Source organism: Hydra vulgaris, chromosome 15 (assembly GCF_038396675.1).
Source record: "Hydra vulgaris chromosome 15, alternate assembly HydraT2T_AEP".
Lineage (NCBI taxonomy): Eukaryota > Metazoa > Cnidaria > Hydrozoa > Anthoathecata > Hydridae > Hydra > Hydra vulgaris.
Window position 1 is genome coordinate 17,769,853 of NC_088934.1, and position 7,648 is coordinate 17,777,500.

The window sequence follows — 7,648 nt, forward strand, 5'->3', positions numbered from 1 at the left end:
TGCGGGTAATCATTAAATAACGTACCTAAAATGTAAAATTAGAAGATTAAATCTAAATTATTAAGGAAAATGCTATTATGCTACAATACCTAGATATAATTTAAATATTCAAACAAATAAATACTTTTAGGTACTTTTTAAAAAGATGTCGAAATTACCCTTCCTTACCCTACTATAAAGTGTATAAGAAAATTGCTCAAATAAGTTATACATTTTTAGACTTAAATGACTCATCTAAGAAAATACGTATTCAACTAAACTTATAAATTAAACAAGTGAAATAAATAATTGAACGGTAAAAAAAAATCACGCACAGCATTACAGCTTTTGAATCTTTCATTATAGAAAGAAATTCGGCGTTCGTACATAAAGGCAAGTACAATTTTTTTAATATATAGTTAAACTCTTTATCCTTTTTCTTTTCAAGCCTAAATACAAATATTTTTTTACTCTTTACATGCTTTTATATATCATACAGGCGTGGATTCAACTTTTTTTTGATGTTTAAAATAGCTAAATTCCTGATATGGAGCAAACTCCAAAAGTTTATATGTTTATGCTTTTGTCAAAAAAGAATGGTTTACAAAAAATTACGATGATTAGAGTCTAGGAACAAAAAATCCCTAAAATTTTGGCCACAACTGCCCCAAACAAGTGAGCAACAAGTTCCTAAAACATTTTTTGTAATATTTCTAAATAAATTTATATTCATCGATAAATTCTAAATTTAATACAATAATGTCTTAGCGTTCAAAAACTATAACCTTATAAAATTTGTAACCCCTTCAAATTGAGGGGGGTGGAGGGGGGGGAGGGGTTCTAACTTTGCATAGCCATAATTTTAGAACAATAAGATATCATTGTATGAAATTTAGAACTTATTGATGAATATAAATTTATTTAAGAATAGTACAAAACATATTTTAACAACTTGTTGCTCTCGTATTTGGGGCAGTTGTGGCCAAAATTTTAGGGCTTTTTTGTTCCAAGACTCCAATCATCGCAATTTTTTGCAAACTGTCGTTATTTGACTTAAGTATAAACATATAAATTTTTGGCGTTTGTTCAATATCAGCAAGTTAGCTCAAACATCAAAAAAAGCTTGATCTGCGCCTGTTATATATAAATTAAATTTGTTAGTTACTTTCAAGTTAGAGCTTAATTTTTAAATTATTCTATTAAACTTGTCCAGCCATGTCCATTTCGGCCATGTTATCCTTAAATAAAAAAAATGAGTAAACTTATAGAAGGTATGTCTGGAATTATTTGCGTTCCGACTTAAAATAAAAATTATTCCGCTTCATACCCCCTAAATTAGTTCTTGCCTTAGGGCCTTAGACTATTAATAACGGCTCTAAAAAAATGCGTAAAAATTATGTTATTTTCATATTGGAATGTTTTTAGTTTTTATTATATAATCAAACTATTTTTCTCAAAACAATCGTTAACAAACGAATGCACATTTCTTGTTTAAAGAGACGTCATCGTTTAATAAATAAAGAATGTCATATCCAAATATTAAATTTTATGAAAAAGATATTTTGATAGATATGCAAACTATTGTAATTCGCTTTTGATTATAAACAACCTAATTAATTAGTTTAAAAAATAAATCAGACTTTATCATATATGTTATATTATATATAATATATACATAAACTATTATAAAAAATACATTTCACAATGGTTAATTAAGTTTTCTTTTATACAGTTTACTCTGAATTCGCACGACATTTAAAAAAGAGTTTACACGACATCGAACAGTTAAGTTTGGAAATTAATTTTTTACTGTTTTATTGGTTTAATAAATAATAAATAGATAGTTTGTGTATACAAGCTACAAGCAACTACAACTACTTGTGTATACAAGCTACAATACAAGCTACAAACAACTCTTTTTTAGTCAAGCATGTGTAGTATTTAAAAAAGTGCAATAAGGTAAAATGACCGAATTCCAGTCATATCTTTACAATTTTGTCTCTGAAAACATGTTAAGCAGGTAAAGAAATTGTTTAAGGTTAATGATTTCAACATTTTTCTTTGACGCATTTTAAAGTTACAATAAAAATATTTATTTTACTCTTATTATACTAGATGGTTCTACTTGTTACGCTAAATGAAATCCGTTAAAAAATTTTTTCCCTGCTTTTGCACCATTCTTATTTTTTCCATTTATTCTGCTTTACATAGCCCCTCACGGTACTTTAAAAAATTTTGGAGCAGCTTTAACATTTTAGAATCATTATAAAATTTTAAGTTATAAATGTAACCATGGGAACATGATTTAACATATACTACTTATTTTAAAAGATTTAAATCTATTGATATAAATACCGTACATGTATGTACTTACTTAAGGCCACTTATAAATCTAATTTCGGTCTTCGGATGGAATAAGGTTTAAACATGGCTGGATTTAGTATTTCTACTAGGTGAAGTAAAATCAGAAATACAATCTATTAAAGTGACTCAGCATAATCATACTGGTCTCAAAAACGTCGCGTTTATAAGCATAATACTTAAACCATGGTACAAGAAAACTTAGTTTCAAATGTTGCTAGAATTTGGTCACTTTATCCTAAACTTAAAAATACATCAGCTCTGCTTTGCTTAATTAACATTTTTTTTACATTTAATGATTTTAAGTATAAAAATTATGTAAATAAGATACAAAAATAAGTATATAATACTAAAAAATAAATTATTTTTTATTTACTTACACATTTTAAATAAATAATTACTAAATATTAATTTTTTTAATGCAGATTTTAATTCTCAAATCATATTTATTATTTATGACGTCAATTGAATTTGGAAATGTTTTGTAAATAACCAAACAAGATTAGGAAATAGTCTACTTCCGTTTGCATAAAATGTTTAACCACGTGTAAATTTGAGTCTAAAATTTTTTTTAAATTTTGAATTACCAAGAGTAATATTTGCGCAGTGACGGACTGAGGTATTGGATTCTGGGACACTTCCCCTTAGGCCAGTATATATACATATATATATATATATATATATATATATATATATATATATATATATATATATATATATATATATATATATATATATATATATATATATATATATATATATATGTATATATATATATATATATATATATATATATATATATATATATATATTTATATATATATATATATATATATACATATATATATTTTCGCTGTTTAAATTATAAATAAATATCACAAATTAAATTAATATAGTTAGGCATGTTAGTTTGTGGCTAAAGTTAAATTAAAAACATTTATTTAGTTTTTTACAATACATTTATCAAGTGGAGGCCAGGAATATTGTAGATTTTGTGAACACCAAAACAAAAAAAGGTTCTTTATGTATATTATTTACTTAACTCGTATATTTATGCACAACTCGTGAGGTTTAGTAAATTTAGTAAGCTGTTAACATTTTACAAACCAGCATCAATTTGTTTAATCCAAAAACTCCGGCTTTTATGACGTTTAACGACGATCAATAAAATACACCTACATACCACGATTGTTTATAAATTCTTTTTTAGATTTACGTTTCCAAAATGTTAGTCACCCTGGATTGATGTGTTATTGAGCTTACAGAAGTGAATTATTTAAAGATATATTACTAAATTTTTGTCTCAAAAAAAAAGTTGCGTTAAAAATATATTACTTCTTGCTGTTTTGATTTCTTGACCATATATAACTTATATAGCAAGTATACTTTAATACTTATTTTGAATATAAATTTCTTTAAGGCTTTTATTATTTTTAAACAAGTCTTCAAAACAAGTTGCCTGTGACCGTAGTTTTTCCAAACTAGTAGTTATAAAAAATAGACTGAGATTTTGTTTTCACAAAATAGTTGGAAATCTTTGATTCTTATCGCAATAGAGAAGGGCGTTGTAGCCTATTTAGATACATACCTAATACTCCGGGTATAAGTAAATACTTAAAATAAATATTTAAAAAGCTAATCTTTCTATATATATATACTCTCTATATATACTTTTTAAGGTTAGTCATCTGCTTTTTTTCCGAGCATCATAAATTTGTAAGTCCGCTATTGTTTACGGGTGCTTTAAACGTTTTTCTAGAAACTAAATTTATTTTTTTGCAACTATGCATTAAAATTTTATTTCTCAGCATTTAAGACAGTCGTACTATGTCAACGCAAATTTTTTTCAATAAAAAAATTTGATCAACTATTAACTTAAATTTTTAAAAGAGTGCGCTATAAAATGCACGACAGTAAAATAAGTGTCAGGTTATTTAATCATCAAGAATTACAGGTGACGGTAATTTATTTTTCAAAAGGCGGACACCTCTTTTTTTTTAAGTTGAATGACTAGTTTGCAACACATGGCCGACGATACGGGTTTCGAAGTGGAGGGGCACAATCGTCTATTTCTAAAAAAAGTCGGCCGTGGAACATTATGTCTCATAAAGTTTCCAAAAGAACTGAAAGTTGTCTTTATTTTTTTTTGTTGTCTTAATGTTTTTCTGTCGTCTTTATGTTGTTTTATTTCAATTCAGAAGTTTTAAAACCAATTTTAGATAAACTTTTATAAAGTAGATATTTTGTTTACCATTAAATATGTATAAACGTGATTTTTTATTATTTGGTTTCATAATATAAGTGGGTGATCAGCCAACGGTTATTTCTAGTAAAATCTACCTTGAAAAAACCTTGAAATAACCTTTGGTTAAAAGAAAGCGTTATGTTTTGCTACTTAAATAACATTCTCAATTTTGATATCTGCAATATAAATTTTGCAAAAGCTTTGTTACTTAGATGACCAGTAAGATACATAAATATTTTTTTTTATTATTATTATGATTAAATAATTAATTAAATAAATATTCTAAATACAAAGTGAAGTAAATTGTTTATGTAAGATGCTCATCTAAGTACTAAGGTGCTCGATGACTTAATGATTATTTCAATTTTCTGCAAGCTCCCTATGGCTGCATGTAAATAATATCAGTTTAAATTATTACTCGTTTTTATTAAAAATAATTTTTCCTCTTTTTATTCAAACAGTTTTTGAATTAATTAATATTTACTAAAACACTTTGTCACACCTTCACCTCATTTTTAACATTTGTTCATTATTTTAATAGGAAGAGAATAGAAATATTTTTCTCCGAGTATTTATGTATTTATTTACGTTTATATATTTACATCTACACCATTTACATTTTATTCAATATCACTTTGGATATTTATTTTATCATATGTCGGAGTTTTTATAATATATTTTCTTGGATACCTATTTCTTATATTTTGAACTATGATGACTTGGATACCTATTTCTCATATTTGGACTATAATGTTTATGAAACCTCATAATATTGATATTATATAAATATATCATCAGTCTTTTTGGATCACTCATTTTCTGTAATGGTTTTGTTAAACAAAGGCAAATAAGTTCTTTAAAAAAAGTAAACGTATGGTGATTTTTGATGACCCAATGTTTTGGAAATAAGAAAAATTAACTGTTAAATTTCTAAATAAGCTTAAATTTACCAATACAGACTTAACATTTTTAACCTGTTGTAATGTCTTTATTGATGACAATAAAATAAGAAATTTTGCAGTTTAGTAATAATTTTTATTCATTAGTATTGTCATATTTTTTAAATAAATAAAATTGTTAATAGCTTTTGTTTATCTTTATATAATGGCATGTATATGATATTGTTTATGAATCTTGTATTTTAATAAAATTTTAGTTTACATAACAAGCCAAAGCAAACTAAATCTATATGAATAATCATTCGACTTTGTTATAATGCTGAGAGCAAACTTATTAAACAAACAATGACAGCGATGATCACGTCACCTTTTTTTTAAAAAAAATTCACATAAATAGATCTATTTGCGAACGGTTAAACTTTGAAAGATATGGCTGGCAAAAATATTAAGTTTGAAAACATGAAAGTATTAGCTTCACTTTTAACGTTATTTTATTATGTTTGTTCAAACCCTATTTCTGATGTATCCCTTTTAGCAACCAACCAAAACAAAACAACAGAAACACCGGAAACTAAATTATCTGTTTCAACGCACCTTATGCAACCCACACCGTCTACATTAAACCCAAAAGACGTATACGAAGTAGCAGAAATGGTCACAAACCCCGAAGTGCAATCTTTTTGTGAATCATTGTATAATGGTCAGCAAGTCATGGAAATCTTATTCACAGACGACAAGACAAAAGTATGCGAAGAGAAGTACAAAAAGGTTTCGTACTCAAAACTTGTTGCTCGGATAATCGGAGAGACTCTTTTTTTCCAGAGGATACCAAAAAGGAAAACTAGTGATAACGAAAAAAATAAACACGCAACCATGATAAATGGAGAAAAAACAAATAACCAGCATAGTTCAACGCAAGAAAACGACGTTGATCAAGATACTGAAATAAAAAAAATATACAAGATTTTTTGTTGCTACCAAATTAATTAAATAAGTAGTAAGATAAAAAAACGTTCTGAACGCTGGTAAATAAGAAGGTCCACTGAAGTTACTCAGTAGTGAAACCGCACATACTATAGCATCATAAGTTTAGTTTATCGAACATGCACATAAAATACTTGTTATTTTTCAAAGTTGTTTTTCCTAAACTTGCAATTTTTTTTAGTTTTTACAATGTGGGACAAACTTTTTTTGAACAAAATTAATGATTAGATTAATTTAAACGAAGCTGTAATAGAAAACACATAATTGTGAGAATGTATATATTGATCATGCTTTGTGTATAGATAATGACTAACTTTGTAAAAAACAAACAAACGACAACTTATTTATAATTTATTAGCAATATACGTGTTATTAAATAGCAATATTAACAACAATATTAGTAATTCTTTGTTTCAAGTTAAAATGCTAAACGTTAATAAACTACCTGGAGCTCTTAAAAGCAGTACTACTGTCAAAAACAGTATGTTATTGTAATTCGTTCACTCAATATGTAAAAATTCGTGAACCAGTCGTACTTTTTTTTACATTTTAGACGTACATATGTTTTGTAAACGTTTTTTTCTTTCGCAGCCAACTTTCAAAAGCCAATAAACATAAAGGTCACAAAACGGGCATAATTTATTTCTATGGATTTCAGATGTTTTTTCGTAATTTGTGTCAGAAATATCTAAAGTTAAACGCTTTGTGTCAGGCTATGAGAAACGGTTTCCGCTGTCGCATTTCGCACTTTATCTACCTTATTTAAATTGCAAATTGCGTGAATAAATTAGTAACTTGATAGAAAACTATTCGATAAAGACTTAGCAGTAATTAAACCACGAAATAAGTTGTTTAGCAATTCGAATACAATCATTTTGTTTGTTTTAAGTAAAACATTCAATAAGATTCATAACTTTTTTTTTAAATTTGTTATAACCATTTTTATTAAATTTATATTAAACTATTTATCATAAAAGCAGCAGCGCACTAATTTTCTTTAAAGTGATATTTCAGTCTGATTTGAACAGACTGCCATCAGACGATAAATCTAAGTTTACTTACAACAAGCAATGCCGCTCAAACACTTAATTAAATTTGTAGTGTTTAACGTTATGTAATAAGATTTATTTCAACTGAGCCAGACGCATTTACAAAAAAAAAATAAATGGAAAACATCCAA

At 26.3% G+C, this 7,648-nt stretch overlaps 1 long non-coding RNA gene across 1 annotated transcript; it reads left to right on the top strand.

Annotated features, from left to right (window-relative positions):
• The first annotated feature begins 225 nt into the window (after window positions 1-225).
• LOC136092463 (uncharacterized) lies at window positions 226-6,829 on the top strand. The gene is made up of 2 exons (XR_010644404.1): window positions 226-372; window positions 5,742-6,829. It is a non-coding gene; the product is annotated as an uncharacterized LOC136092463 (long non-coding RNA).
• The last annotated feature ends 819 nt before the right edge of the window (window positions 6,830-7,648 follow it).